The following is a 16,612-nucleotide window of genomic DNA, read 5'->3' on the forward strand; positions in this document are numbered from 1 at the left end:
TTACAGAGTGGCTGTTTTTGGGCTTTCTTTCGATTGTGGAGGTTTCCGAGGACAGGTGACCGGTCACAAGCTCATCTCACTGTCCAGTTACTAAACACACTTCTGCTCACTCCATCCTTATCCCTCTCCCAGGCCGAAAATCACAAATTCCACTGCTTTTCCAACGTTCTTCTTCCTGTTTTCTGGTGTGAGAATCTCCCTCATGAACAAAACAGTTTCTCTGTCCAGAGATCGAGGAGAGGGCGGAAAATGGACAATGTTTTCGGGATGGTAGGACCAATCCCTCAGGATTCAGCGCCTGGGTCCTTGATTGATACTTTGAAGCACCAAAACCCTAGTTGCAGACTTCAGTCACAATCAAGGGCAGCATTACATGACAGTCTTGTACTCTCAATCCCTCTGACCTTATTGGGCAGTCTGTGCAATGGTCCAGCAGTTACAATGATGGCAGTGTTTGGTGTGAGGAGTGGAGGTGGCACTGAAAGGATAGTCCGGGTGAACAGTCCGCCCTGCTCCTGTTCTCCCTTGGCTGCAAATGTGATGGTCACAGTCTGGAGGCAGGATGACCACTCACTAACCGGGATGTGTTCCACACCAAACCGAGCACCAGCAACACAGAATCCTCCGCAGGAAAATATAGCCGGCACTGCAAATAGAGGCAAGGAAATCAGTATCAGTGGCAACATAGTATTAGTCAGATTAGTCAGTGCTGGGACACACTGTCCTGTTATACATACACACACACAGACAGCGCTGGGACACTCAGTCCTATTATACACACACAGACAGCGCTGGGACACTCAGTCCTGTTATACAAACATGCTCAGTCCTGTTACAAACACACACACACACACACACACACAGTCAGTGCTGGGGCACTCAGTCCTGTTACACACACACACACACACACAGTTACAGTGCTGGATGTATATCTGATTATAACTGCACCTCAATCTTTAGATGTACAGGAGTCCTGCCCCATTTATGCTTTACTTTCTGTCTGTTTATAAGTAAACATCAGATTGAAGGAGAAATTCATGAAAGACCAGGTAATGGGAGTTAATCATTAGCATGAAGGTTATTCCGTGAGTCCCTGGCTTAGTAATGAATGATAACCATATGTTGGTTAAGTAGAGCTCTACCTGTCCCATCCCCAACCACCCCCCCCCCACCCCCCACTTAAACCAGCTTATATTTCACCTCTTTTCTATTTTGCTTTAGTTCTGTTGAAGAGTCATACGGACTCGAAACTTTATCTATATTCCTCTGCGCAAATGCTGTCAGACCTGCTGAGTTTTTCCAGCTATTTTTATTTTTATGGTTAGCAATGATTCTTACAGACTTTGTTTTAGCTCAGCAGGCACATCTCACCTCTTGAATCACATGGTTGTAGGTTCAAGTGTCATTCAGAAACTTGAGCCCATAATTCAGGCTGACACTCCCCGTGCAGTACTGAGAGAATGCTGCACTGTCACTGGATGAAACCTAAGTTGAGGTCCCTTCCACCAACTCAGGTCGATGTAAAGAACCCCCCCCACCCCCCCCTCCCCTGCTCTTTGAAGAATGGTGACAGGGTCTTTTATGTGCACCTGTGAGAACAGACAGGGCTACTCAGCAATTTCAAACCACTACGAAGCCTAAAAGGAATGAAACTGGCCTAACCACCCGGCATCGACCCAGGCACCAGAAGCGACAATGGCCATCTCAGCCCTGTCAACCCAGCAAAGTCCTCCTTGCTAACATCTGGGGACTAGGACCAAAACTGGGAGAGCTGTCTCACAGACTCAAGAAGCAATAGCCTGACATAGTCATACTCACGGAATCATACCTTACAGATAATGTCCCAGACTCCACCATCACCATCCCTGGGTATGTCCTGTCCCACCAGCAGGACAGGCCCAGCAGAGGCGGTGGCACAGTGATATACAGTTGGGCAGGACCCCATGAAGACTCATAGCATCAGGGGTTAGGGGCAGGAGGGGGTTTAATTTAAACAGCGCTGATTTCTCCTCTCACTACCCGTCCATAAATGGAAAAGTATTTTTGATTTCCCCCTTTATAAGCGGTGGTGTAATTTCCCCCACCCTTCGGTGTTTGGAATGATCCAATCCTCTATTAATAACCCCACTCGAGCTAGGGTAAAATCAGAGGGTTAATTTATTTTACACACACACAAAAATGCAGGGAGGGGGGTGTCACTACCCTGGTACATTCACACTATAAAAGGGGGATAAGGGAAAAAGAGAGGTAAAGGGCAAAGGCCACAGGCAAGATAAGAATTATTGTTTCCCATGTGTCCAGAGTCCAGAATCAAAAGTCCAATGGTGTATTCCTTCAGGGTGGTTAGCAGGCTGAAGCTAATGCAGGGTGACGCACTTTTCCAGTAGCATTGACTTCCACGATGGGAGACGCATGTAGAAACGGATCAGTTTTGTGGTACACACTGGTAGCAAAGTCCAGACACTCCAGTAGAAAATGGTGCAGATGAGGGCCAGGCAATTTAAACCTGGACAGAGCTCGGTTTCTGCTGCTGCTTTGTCAATGGAAGATGCAGACGGCCTGGATTCAGCTCCACAAGACGATCGTACAGGTTCTAGTCACTTGGTTTGGGTGGGTTGGTGTGTGGTGGAGGGCGGGGGGGGGGGGGGGGGGGGGGGGGGGGGGGGGGTTGTTGTTATCATGTAACATTACTCCACTTCTTCCCCTTGGTTTGGACGGATGTACATTCCCAGTCTGGATCCTCGACAGGGTTAATGTTGCATCCATTAATACGTTTCAACGGTTTCAGGGCCTTTCTGTCCTCAGACGTAGCGTCTCCGTTGGCCAGAGCCTGGCCTTAGAAACATAAATGATCTTTGTGCGTCTCCTTGGAATTTGATTTCTGCAGTCACAGGAGGCATTAGCGTCTCTTTAGAGATAATGAGATCCTTGCTGTTTTCTGAAGGCTAGAAATTCCTTTTGAGTGAGCCATAGCTAGGCAGGCTTGAGTCAGTGTAAAGTCTTTGTCCATTATTTAAAAAAAATTGTCAAATACCAGGAGGATATACACATATTTATTTTTATTCCTTCATGGCTTCTGGGCATGACACACATCAAATATGGACAAGGAATCCTCCTGCTAATTACCACGCACCATCCCCTTCAGCTGATGAATCAGTGTCCTCCATGTTGAACATCACTTGGAGGAAGCACTAAGGGTGGCAAAGGCACAGAATGTTCTCTGGGTGGGGGACTTCAATGTCCATCACCAAGGGTGGCTCAGTAATGCCACTACTGACCGAGCCGGTCAAGTGCTAAAGGATATAGCTGTTAGACTGGGTCTGCGGCAGGTGGTGAGGGAACCAACAAGAGGGAAAAACATACTTGACCTCATCCTCTCCAAGCTGCCTGTCGGAGATGTATCTGTCCATGATCAGTATCAGCAGGAGTGACCACCACACAGTCCTTGTGGAGACAAAGTCCCGTCTTCACATTGAGAATACCCTCCAACATGTTGTGGGTTTCAAATAGACCTAGCAACTCAAAACTGGGCAACCCTGAGGTACTGTGGGCCATCAACAGCAGCAGAATTGTACTCAATCACAATGTGTAACTTCCTAGGCCAGGACATTCTCCACTCTACCATTACTATCAAGCTGGGGAATAAACCCTGGTTCAATGAAGAGTGTAGAAGGGCATGCCAGGAGCAGCACCAGACATACCTAAAAATGAGATGTGAACTTGGTGAAGCTACAACACAGGACTAGCTCTGTCCATCACATGCCAAACAGCAGAAGCAGCATGCAACAGACAGAGCTAGGTGATCTCACAACTAAGGGGTCAGATCACCTAGCTCTGCAGTCCTGCCACATCCAGTCATGATTGGTGGTGGAAAATTAAACAACTCACTGGAGGAGGAAGTTCCACAAATATCCCCATCCTAAATGATGGGGGAGCCCAGCATAGCAGTGTAAAAGACAAGGCTGAAGCATTTGCAACAATCTTCAGCCAGAAATGCTGAATGGATAATCCACCTCAGCAGTCCCCAGCATCACAGATGCCATCTTCAGCCAATTCGATTCCCTCCATGTGATACCAAGAAACGGCTGAAAGCGCTGGATTCTGCAAAGGTTAATGGCCCTGACAACATTCTGGCAATAGTATTGAAGACTTGGGCTCCAGAACTAGCCATGCTCCTAGCCAAGCTGTTCCAGTACAACTACAATGCTGGTGTCTACCCAGCAATACAGCTTTGATCCAAACATGGACAAAAGAGCTGAATTCAAGAGTGAGGTGAGAGTGACTGCCCTTGACATCAAGGCTGTACTTGACCAAGTGTGGCATCAAGAAACCCTAGCAAAACTGGAGTCAATGGGAATCAGGAGGAAAACTCTTCACTGGTTGAAGTCAAACCTAGCACAAAGGAAGATAGATGTGGTTGTTAGAGGTCAGTCATCTCAGCTCCAGGACATCACTGCAGGAGTTCCTCAGGGTAGTGTCCTCGGCCCAACCATCTTCAGCCGCTTCATCAATGACCTTCCCTCCATCATAAGGTCAGAAGTGGGGATGTTCGCTGATGATTGCATAATGTTCAGCACCATTTGCAACTCCTCATATACTGAAGCAGTCTGTGTCCATATGCAGCAAGACCTGGACAATATCCAGGCTTGGGCTGACAAGTGGCAAGTAACATTTGCACCACACAAGTGTCCGGTAATGACCATCATCAGCAAGAGAGAATCCAACCATCTCCCCATGACATTCAATGGCCTTACCATCATTGAACCCCCTACTATCAACATCCTGGGGGTTATCATTGACCAGAAATTGAACTGGACTAGCTGTATAAATACTGTGGCTACAAAAGCAAGTCAAAAGCTAGGAATCCTGATGTGAGTAACTCACTCCTGACTCCCCAAAGCCTGTCCACCATCTACAAGGCACAAGTCAGGAGTGTGATGGAATACTTGCCACTTGCCTGGATGAGTGTAGCTCCCACAACACCCATGAACCTCGATACCATCCAGGACAAGGCAGCTGCTTGATTGACACCCCATCCACCACCTTCAACATTCACCCACTCCACCACAGATACGCTGTGGCAGCAGTGTGTACCACCTACAAGATGCACTGCAGCAACTCACTAAGACTCCTTTAACAGCGCCTTCCAAACCTGCAGCCTCTACTAGCCAGAAGGACAAGGACAGCAGACACATGGGAACACCACCACCTGGAATTTCCCCTCCAAGTCACTCACCATCCTGACTTATATTGGTCGTTCCTTCACTGTCGCTGGGTCAAAATCCTGGAAATCCCTCCCTAACAGCACTGTACCTACACCACATGGACGGCAGCAGTTCAAGAAGACAGCTCATCACCACCTTCTCAAGGGCAATTAGGGATGGGCAATAAATACTGGCCTAGCCAGTGACACCCACATTCCATGAATGAATATTAAAAAAGGCATCTCCGACAGTGACCGTGCAGCAACATCAACACCTTGCATTTATAAAGCATCTTTAAGGTTAGTAAAATGCCTCAAGTGCTACACACGAGCACAAGATTCTGACAGCGAGCCACTTAAAGAGATAAGAGGGCTGAAAATCAAGACTTTGGCCATGAAGATAGGTTTTAAAGAGCATCTTCAAGGAGAAGAGAGAGGCTGAGAAGTAATTTCAGAGTTCAGCTGTACAGCTGAAAGTATGGCCACCAATGGTGGGGTGATAGAAATTGGGATTGTGCAAGAGGCCAGATTTAAAAGAGCACTGAGATGTTAGGCTTGTGGAGCTGAAGACGATTACAGAGCTAGTGAGAGGGAGAGACTATCAGAGCATTTCATCAGTGCTGACCTGGGACAATCAGCCTGGGATAATGTGCTCAGGTTTCTGGGCTGGAATCTGAATGCACAACCTTCCCACACAGAAGCGACATGTGCCCTTCACTGGACCAAGCTGGCACCACTGGGCAGCCTGCGAGTGGTCAAAGAGACTTTAGCTGTTGGCACAAACTGTGTTGAGACATGCGAAGGGGTTCATATCCTTCAGTAAGTCTGCTGACTGGAATGAAGTGACTGGGAACCTGCTTTGTATTTTTACACAGCAAGGGGGCCCAAGCATTAAAAGCAACAAAATTTGAATGTATACATAAACAACTTGGAACATTCTGCAATGAATATTTTAGAAAGGATTCTTTCCCTATTTTAACTACAGAACTTTCCCTCCCTATTCATCCATTCACATTACCATGGTCACATGCTGATGCAATAAAGCGAGTGACTGTTTTTTTGATTAGTCATTGCCTGTCAGCGACAATATATCTCACAGGGGTTAACCCTTTCAACTCTGCACCTGAAGGTGTGCAGAGGCTGACACTTGACATTGAACAATGCAGGACCATTCTTGCTGGGGCTGTTCAAACCAATAGGAAATCACAGAATAAGATTGAAACCATGACAGTTCCACAGGGTACGGGTTCCACACACACTGACTCACACTGGGCTGTGGGTTCCACACACACTGACTCTCACTGGGCTGTGGGTTCCACACACACTGACTCTCACTGGGCTGTGGGTTCCACACACACTGACTCTCACTGGGCTGTGGGTTCCACACACACTGACTCTCACTGGGCTGTGGGTTCCACACACACTGACTCTCACTGGGCTGTGGGTTCCACACGCACTGACTCTCACTGGGCTGTGGGTTCCACACGCACTGACTCTCACTGGGCTGTGGGTTCCACACGCACTGACTCTCACTGGGCTGTGGGTTCCACACGCACTGACTCTCACTGGGCTGTGGGTTCCACACGCACTGACTCTCACTGGGCTGTGGGTTCCACACGCACTGACTCTCACTGGGCTGTGGGTTCCACACGCACTGACTCTCACTGGGCTGTGGGTTCCACACGCACTGACTCTCACTGGGCTGTGGGTTCCACACGCACTGACTCTCACTGGGCTGTGGGTTCCACACGCACTGACTCTCACTGGGCTGTGGGTTCCACACGCACTGACTCTCACTGGGCTGTGGGTTCCACACGCACTGACTCTCACTGGGCTGTGGGTTCCACACGCACTGACTCTCACTGGGCTGTGGGTTCCACACGCACTGACTCTCACTGGGCTGTGGGTTCCACACGCACTGACTCTCACTGGGCTGTGGGTTCCACACGCACTGACTCTCACTGGGCTGTGGGTTCCACACGCACTGACTCTCACTGGGCTGTGGGTTCCACACGCACTGACTCTCACTGGGCTGTGGGTTCCACACGCACTGACTCTCACTGGGCTGTGGGTTCCACACGCACTGACTCTCACTGGGCTGTGGGTTCCACACGCACTGACTCTCACTGGGCTGTGGGTTCCACACGCACTGACTCTCACTGGGCTGTGGGTTCCACACGCACTGACTCTCACTGGGCTGTGGGTTCCACACGCACTGACTCTCACTGGGCTGTGGGTTCCACACGCACTGACTCTCACTGGGCTGTGGGTTCCACACGCACTGACTCTCACTGGGCTGTGGGTTCCACACGCACTGACTCTCACTGGGCTGTGGGTTCCACACGCACTGACTCTCACTGGGCTGTGGGTTCCACACGCACTGACTCTCACTGGGCTGTGGGTTCCACACGCACTGACTCTCACTGGGCTGTGGGTTCCACACGCACTGACTCTCACTGGTCTGTGGGTTCCACACGCACTGACTCTCACTGGTCTGTGGGTTCCACACACACTGACTCTCACTGGGCTGTGGGTTCCACACACACTGACTCTCACTGGGCTGTGGGTTCCACACACACTGACTCTCACTGGGCTGTGGGTTCCACACACACTGACTCTCACTGGGCTGTGGGTTCCACACACACTGACTCTCACTGGGCTGTGGGTTCCACACACACTGACTCACACTGGGCTGTGGGTTCCACACACACTGACTCACACTGGGCTGTGGGTTCCACACACACTGACTCACACTGGGCTGTGGGTTCCACACACACTGACTCACACTGGGCTGTGGGTTCCACACACACTGACTCTCACTGGGCTGTGGGTTCCACACACACTGACTCTCACTGGGCTGTGGGTTCCACACACACTGACTCTCACTGGGCTGTGGGTTCCACACACACTGACTCTCACTGGGCTGTGGGTTCCACACACACTGACTCTCACTGGGGTGTGGGTTCCACACACACTGACTCTCACTGGGGTGTGGGTTCCACACACACTTACTCTCACTGGGGTTTGGGTTCCACACACACTGACTCTCACTGGGGTTTGGGTTCCACACACACTGACTCTCACTGGGGTATGGGTTCCTCTACTCCAGATCCTACAGTACACAATCTAGACTAACACTGCACTGCAGTACTGAGGGTGTGCAGAGCTGTTGGAGGCTATATCTTTCTGATGAGATGTGATCTCAGCTCCTCCTCCAGGCTGGTGTAAAAGATCCCATGTCCAATATTGGAAGAAGAGCAGTGAAATTCACCCTAATATCCTGGGGCCAATATTTATTGCACAGCCAGCATAAGTAAGACAGATTATGTAGTCATTATCATGTGCTGTATGTGGGATCTTGCTGTGTGCAAATTGGCTGCTGTATTTCCTACATTATAGCAGTGACCATTCTTCAAAGCTTATTTCATTGGATGTGAAACACTATAAGACATTGTAAGTGCTACATAAATTCAAGTCTTTCTTTCTTATGGAAGAATAACAGGCAGCTGGTAAAAGTTTGGAACCAGTTGGTGGAAGAGTTGTAGAGAGAAACTCAACTTCTAACTTCATATGAGTGGCTTTTACTTCACACCTTCAGAAAAGGTTGGTGGGTAGATGTTTCTGAGGAGACTCTGAACAGCCCTCAGCATTTAGAGTCCATGTCCCTGAATGACTGGGCTGTATTTTCCCACCATATCTACAACAATTAGTCCACAACTGGACTCATCAAAAATGTCTGATTCACAAGCAATCTCCCCCAAAAAAAACAATTTTGAAATACAGTCTTGATATTGATTAGTAATTTTTCAAGATAAACAAGCATTCAAATCTGTTGGAGTGTCTGGATGATCCTTTCTGTAAACCAGTGGGAATAAATAATTCTATTGTTCACTTAGGATTTGCTGTCAATTAGTAAATAGTTGGGGAAAAATGAGTCAGTCTGGGTAAGTCAGTCTGGACTCAGCTCGAGCAATATAACAATTCTTTGAAACGAATGGTCATCTGAGTCATAATTTACACTGACACCCCAGTGCCCATGCTTAGTTCATCCCAAAGTACTTTCCAGCCAATGAAATACTTTTCTTTGATGTGTAGTCACTGTTGTAATGTAGGAAATGGAGCAGCCAATTTTTTTTTAATTCATTCATGGGATGCAAGCTTTGCTGGCTGGGCCAGCATTTATTGCCCATCCTAGTTGCCCTTGAGAAGGTGGTGGTGAGCTGCCTTCTTGAACCGCTGCAGTCCATGTGGTGTAGGTACACCCACAGTGCTGTTAGGGAGGGAGTTCCAGGATTTTGACCCAGCAACAGTGAAGGAACAGTGATATATTTCCCAGGATGGTGAGTGACTTGGAGGGGAACTTTCAGGTGGTGGTGTTCCCATCTATCTGCTGCCCTTGTCCTTCTAGGTGGTAGTGGTCGTGGGTTTGGAAGGTGCTGTCTAAGGAACCTTGGTGAATTCCTGCAGTGCATCTTGTAGATGGTACACACTGCTGCTACTATGCATCGGTGGTGGAGTGAGTGAATGTTTGTAGATGGGGTGCCAATCAAGCAGCCTGCTTTGTCCTGGATGGTGTCCAGCTTCTTCAGTGTTGTGGGAGCTGCAGTCATCCAGGCAAGTGGGGAGTATTCCATCACGTTCCTGACTTGTGCCTTGTAGATGGTGGATGGACTTTGAGGAGTCAGGAGGTGAGTTACTAATTGCACGATTCCTAGCTTCTGACCTGCTCTTGTAGCTACAGTGTTTATATGGTTGGCCCAGTTCAGTTTCTGGTCAATGGTAACCCCAAGGATGTTAATAATGGGGGTTCAGTGATGGTGATGCTATTGAACATCAAGAGGAAATGGTTGGATTCTCTCTTGTTGGGGATGGTCATTGCCTGACACTTGTGTGGCGCGAATGTTACTTGCCACTTGTCAGCTTAAGCCTGGGTATTGTGATAATGAGCAGATAATGTGTTTTAGTGCCATTAATTGAGGGATGTTATTGGTCAGGACACTGAGAATAACTCCATTGCTCTTTTTCAACATAGCGGTAGTAGTATCTTTTGTGGCTACCTGAGATGTTTAACATCTCCATCAATAGAGATGTTTCAACAGTGCAGGACTCCCTCAGTGCTGCACTGGGGGAGTCAACACAAACAAGACAGACAAAAGCAAAATACTGTGGATGTTGAGTATATGATAAAAGGTCATCAACCTGAAATATTAACTCTGTTTCTCTCTTTCGAGAGCTTCTGAGTGTTTCCAGCATTTTCTGTTTTGAATTACACACGCCAGATTCTGCTTCATGCTAATTCCGGGTAGTTCTTTCAATTTCACATTTCATTCTGGACTCTCAGTCTTTCTTATTCCAGTGCCTTGGGTTTCTGATCTTTATTGTAGCTCCCTGCGCTTGCGCTCTCATTCCCAGACCTGTCTCTCCCATATCCCCATTCTCTCTCTCTTGTTCCCATTACAGTGGTGAATTCACTCAATCTCTCCCAGTCCCAGGGTTCTGTGAAAGATATCTATGAAGTGAAACCAGGATCAAGGACAGAGTTCCTTTTGTTTCAATAACACCTGAGCAGGGTCAATTTAAATTTTCACATTCCTGAAACTGTCAGGAACATGATGTTAGATTAGAGAGTGCCCGCTCAGTGAACAGAGAGGGCAAGGGTGTGGTTGTTGGAACTCAGATCGCCAGGATTGAACATTAGAGCTAAGCCTTTGTACACTTTGCAAGCTTTTATTTACAGAAATGCACAACCACTACCGTCTAGAAGAACGAGGGCAGCAGATAGATGGGAACACCACCACCTGGAAGTTCGCCTCCAAGGCACTCACCATCCTGACTTGGAAATATATCAGCCATTCCTTCACTGTTGCTGGGTCAAAATCCTGGAACTCCCTCCCTAACAGCACTGTGGGTGTACCTACACCACATGGACTGCAGTGGTTCAAGAAGGCAGCTCACCACCACCTTCTCAAGGGGCAATTAGAGATGGGGAATAAGTGCTGGCCCAGCCAGTGATGCCCACATCCCGTAAATGAATAAATAATAAAAAAAAATCTCTGATCCGCAGTTGGTGATCAGTTTGAGCAGAGAATGGATTTTAATTAAGGTAAGTACAATAGTCCAGAACAATTACCCCATTTTTAAAATGCTTTGATTTTAAATTTTAATTTTCAGCTATTTTGCATCAACATATTTGGAGAAAAAGAAAAAAAGACAGGAGGAAAAGGATAAAAAGGAGGAGAAAGGGAGTTAGAGAAAGAATTTGCATATCCGTAGATTCTTTCATGACCTCCAGTGTCCTCAACACTTTACAGTCAATGAAGTACTTTTTTGAAGTGTAATCACTGTTGTGATATAGGAAATGTAGAGCCAATCTGCGCACAGCAAGACCCCACTAACAGAAATGTGATCATTACCTGATTAACATGCTTTTAGCAATGTTGGCTGATCAATAAATAAATTCAGAACACGGGGGGAGGGGGTTCTCCCAGTACTTCTTTGAAATAGTCACCATGGGATCTTTTAGAACCACTTCAGAGCAGACAAGCCTCAATTTAAAGACTCATCCAAATGTTGGAGGTATGGTAGAGGAGGTGTCTAGATGGATACACAACACTGTGGGGAAATCTGTGTCACACTGTTATGGGGCTCAGGATCAGCACAAGATTCACCTGACCTCTCAGGCACCGCCTAATAACATCTGGCTGTGTTAGAAGGTGGTAGGGACAGTAAAAGTGTCCCTGGCTATTGGGGGAGGGAGGAATCATCCACCGTCCCCGCATTAGGACAATTTGTTAGATGTCAGCCTTGCCTCAGTGAGTATAACCCCCTGAAAGTTGTGGAGTTTGAATCCCACTTCAGAGACTCAAACATGTAATCCAGGTTGACAATCCCAGTATCAGTACTGAGGGAATGCTGCACTATTGGGAAGTGCCGTCTTTCAGATCAGACATTAAACTGAGGTCCCATCTGCCCTCTCAGGTGGATGTAAAAGTTCCAATGGCCACCTACTGGGGTAAGAGCAGGGGAGTTCTTCCAGGTGTCTTGGGCCAATATTCATCTCTTAATCAACATCAGTCAAAACAGATTAGGTCATTAACATGGTCCAGTTTTTGGGATCTTGCTGTGTCCAATTTGCCTATTGCGTTTTGTACATCGCAACAGTGAGGACACTTCAGAAGTACTTCAATGTCTGTGAAGCACTTTGGGACGTCCTCAGGCGGTGACAGGTGTGATAGAAATGCAAGTCCTTCTTACCTGGGAATTTAGGATGCTGACTCTCTCTCTATGGCTCCAGTCCCGCCCTCCAGTGTCTGTTCTTCTAATGTGTCTGATGGGCTCTTCTTCGACTGTGGCAGCATCACAACCGAGCCAGTAAGCTGGTCCTCGCTCAGCACAGGGAGACACCCCACAGGAGTCACCCGGGAGCAGGAGAGTTGCACTAAATTAGCCAGCGAACCTCACTTTTCCCTCAGCTCCTCGGCTGGCCACAGGGCAGCTCTTTAAACTGGGCTCCAGCTCAATAATTCAACTGTAGCGTCGATACGTTAAGAAACGAAACAATTTACCCAAATGCGGTGAGTCTCAACTTTTTATCCTTTTGAGAAACATTCAGCCGCAGAAATGAGGAAACGAGGACGTTGGAAGAACTGGTTTAATGACTTATTCACTTATTCAAACCTGCAGCTCCCGCCCACACTCCCAGAGCACCGGAGGCTGCTGCTCCTTTAAGACGTGCTCAGCGTGCAGCCACACACAGTCGATCTGCCGGTACGCAGCAAGTAGGGGGCGTGGCTGCTCGTGTTCCGTCCAATCGGGAGTTCCTGAGGCCGGTTCCTGGAACGTAATTGAATGTTCCGGCACTTTCACAGATATCAGCATGACTCTGCAGTTTGCAGCAGTCGTCTGGATGACTGACATTCCGACAGAATGGGAGAAGCGAATAGGAACCGGTCTCACTGGCATAGCCAGGCTCTGATGGACAGATTAAGAAAGGTTTTCTCAATTTGCGGTGTAAAAGACACTTTCTTTCAGGTGTCAGGCCTGGCTCAGTGGCTATCACTCTAACCCATTGTTGTCCAATAGGATCTTGATGCTCGCCCAGCTTGTGGCGATCGGGTCACCATATTCGCCGCATGATACAAAATATATGGAATATTCATAAAACAAAGGTGTAATATTTGAAAATAGCTTTGAGATTTTAAACTGTCAGAAATCAAGACCAATGCACTCACTACCAGAGCCAGGAGGACAACTTCAAAAGGGTTTTGCAATCCAACTGAATACTTCTCAGGGTGGTGACAATCTGTTAACTGAAGAGTCTGCATAGTGCGCTGTTAGGAAATAGAGATAGTTTAAGTAAGTTATATTTGTATTTGTGGGTGTTAGGAACGAGTTTTAGCTTTAATGTTTAAGTTTGATTTGTATTCCTGTATTTGTGCGTTAAGAAAATAAATTGAGTTTTAGTTTCACTTTAAAAGATGCTTGCATTTTAATGAAGGTTTTACAACTATTGAAGGGAAGTTAAAACAAACACAAGGTTTAAAAAAACTGTGCTGTTGCTCAGCAACAGGAGGCCCCACAGAGACAGGAAAATAGTTTCAGTTCAGCTGGAAGCAGCTGCCAACAGAAGCAGCCTGGGAGGGACAGATAGCAAGTCCCAAACCAGGATTCCAGAGAAGCTGGACGGGAAAGGGAACTGCAGAGGAGCAGGTTCCAGAGACTAAAAAAGAAGGTCCCCAAATCCAGGGGGGTGGAACAGGAAAGGTCCCAGGAGGACAGTCTAGACAAAGGACAAGGACAGGAGTCTGGAAAAAGTCCTGTTTTGTGGAAGTGAAAGTAAGGAGCAGAGAGAAAGGCTTCAAACTTAAAGAGAAGAAAGCTGCAGGATGCAGATTTAAAGCAATATGGTGTACAAGAAGCTGGAAGATCCAAGGAGACAGCCAGAGGTCTCTAACTCTTTACTATGGGCATGTGAAGCAGTGGTGTTCTGTTGGCACAGCTGAGTCAGTGAGAGAGAGATAATACATGGAAGAAAGTTTGAATGCACGTGGTGATCCAGGGGAGAGGAACATTGGAAGGAGAGTTCGAAATGCTGGAGATGGACCCTTGTGGAAAGTGTCTGAGAGTGTCATTTGGTAGAAGATTTCAAAGCAAGTTTTTCGAAAGTGGAGATTGGAAACCCTGGTGTGAGAGGGGGAGTGCAGTGAGACCAGTTGGCTCATGATGTGATAAGCGTCTGGGGGTGGGGGGGGAGCGGGGGTCGGGGAGAGGGCGTGTGGGGATATAGTTGATCAGAAATTCATAGCATCTGTTTAGGGTGTTATCTGTCACTTGGTTTCAGAGTGTACTGGTGCCTAACCACAGGTTGCTTATTGGTTTACAAAGACTGTGTACTTACTGTGAACATTAGAGCATAAAATAACTTTTGTAACTTGTGTTATCCTTACAAATCTGTATATATCTGTGAAGGTATACTTGTGGGTGAAGAGCATTATATATAGTTCATTTTCTCTTGTTTAATAAATGTTTTATTCTTTTGTTAAAAGTTCATCAGCTGACTCCTGTGACTCTGTTCAGTAGCCATTCTCCACGTCTCTAAACAAAAAATAAAAATTAGGATCAAACACTCGAAGCTTGACACTGTCGAGGACAAAGCAGCTCACTTGATTGGCACCCAATCCACAAACTTTCACTCCCTCCACCACCGACACACAGTAGCAGCAGTGTGTCCAATCTACAAGATGCACTGCAGGAATTCACCAAGGCTTCTTAGACAGCCCTTGCCAAACCCACAACCACTACCATCTAGAAGGACAAGGCCAGCAGATAGATGGGAATGCCACCACCTGGAAGTTCCCTTCCAAACCACTCAACATCCTGACTTGGAAATATATCACCATTCCTTCACTGTCGCTGGGTCAAAATCCTGGAACTCCCTAGCTGCACTGGTTCAAGAAGGCAGCTCACTAGCACCTTCTGAAGGGCAACTAGGGATGGGCAATAAATGCTGGCCCAGCCAGCGAAGCCCACATCCCATGAATGAATAATAAAAAAGCTGGGTCCCATCCTGGGATCAAGCTTGTCCAGTGGTAACTTCAGCTGGGATCATAACATGCACCAAGGGGCAGGAAACCGTAGAACCCTTCAGGCTATATGCCTGACATGGAATGTATATTGTAAATATCAAGAGTTTTGCAATTGTATTGAGACGACTCACAGTGCAAGGAGAAAAGTTAAATTTCATTGCACTTTCTGTAACGATCAATTTGAAATGTTTTGGAATGTACTTCTACAAATGTTATGAGTAAAGTGTGCTTTTGGGGAAAAATTTCTGTTTCTGACTGTACTTCAGTTTATTTTAAAAGACACATTTCTTCAAGAGTAACTTGTCCATATTTTATCAGAATTGATATATTCAGAAAGTCAGAGAGGGAAAAGAGTCAACAATTTTTAATGTATTATCTTCTGCACTCAGATACTCTATCACCGGCCATTTCTGAGCACAGTGTTTGGACATTTAATAGATCTTGTAGCTCATGGCCAACCTCCTGTAATCTCTCCTTTTACACCATTAACTCCCTATTCCTTTCAATCATCCATTTCAAAGATCTAATGAAGATGAAGATTGAACACATTTGGATGTTGCACTGCTCCCAGCTTGCCACAATTGCACATTTCAGCCTTCATTGGGAGCGATACAGCCCTGTCTGTCACTCACACCTCTCAACTGTTTAGCAAAAGCTGTCAACTACAAGCTTAACAAAACAGTGTTCAGGAATTTCCAGTTTAACGTTGTCCCATTTTATGTTGTTTCACTTTAATGTTGGTCGGTTAATGGGGCCTGTATTCCTGTTTATCATCCTGAGATTCATTTTAACATCATCTCCGGCTGGTCTGATCAGTGGCATGTTGGAGAGGCCGCTCCTGCTCCCTAACCTACCCGCTTGCTGCTGGCCTTCTGACTTGTGCCTCACCTGCTCAATGACTCCCAATCCTAGACTTTTCCGCTCGTCACTTCCATCTCCTGAAACCTCACTGTGAGCTGGGGCTCTGGAGATGAGCAGCGAGAGGTCGGAGGAGCAGCTTGCTCCTGCAGGAGGTAAATTCTCTTCAAGTGGGTTTGTGATCAGTTGCACTCCTTTTTGATCAGTAATCTCTGAATAACAGCTACAACACTGTCATCTACCCGGCTATGTGGAAAATTGCCCAGGTATGTCCTGCACACAAAAAGCAGGACAAATCCAAACCAATCAATTATCGTCCCCATCAGTCTTCTTTTGAACATCAGTAAAGTAATGGAAGGTGTCATCAATGGTACTATCAAGAAGCACTTACTCAGCAATAACCTGCTCACTGATGCCCAATTTGGGTTACACCAGGGCCACTCAGCTCCTGACCTCATTACAGCCT

At 47.0% G+C, this 16,612-nt stretch overlaps 1 long non-coding RNA gene across 1 annotated transcript; it reads right to left on the reverse strand.

Annotated features, from left to right (window-relative positions):
- Positions 1-33: 33 nt before the first annotated feature.
- LOC121286737 lies at positions 34-12,945 on the reverse strand. The gene is made up of 2 exons (XR_005945041.1): positions 12,458-12,945; positions 34-646 (listed from the first exon to the last, which is right to left on the reverse strand). It is a non-coding gene; the product is annotated as an uncharacterized LOC121286737 (long non-coding RNA).
- Between the last annotated feature and the right edge of the window lie 3,667 nt (positions 12,946-16,612).

This window comes from Carcharodon carcharias, chromosome 14, assembly GCF_017639515.1.
Source record: "Carcharodon carcharias isolate sCarCar2 chromosome 14, sCarCar2.pri, whole genome shotgun sequence".
Taxonomy (NCBI): Eukaryota; Metazoa; Chordata; class Chondrichthyes; order Lamniformes; family Lamnidae; genus Carcharodon; species Carcharodon carcharias.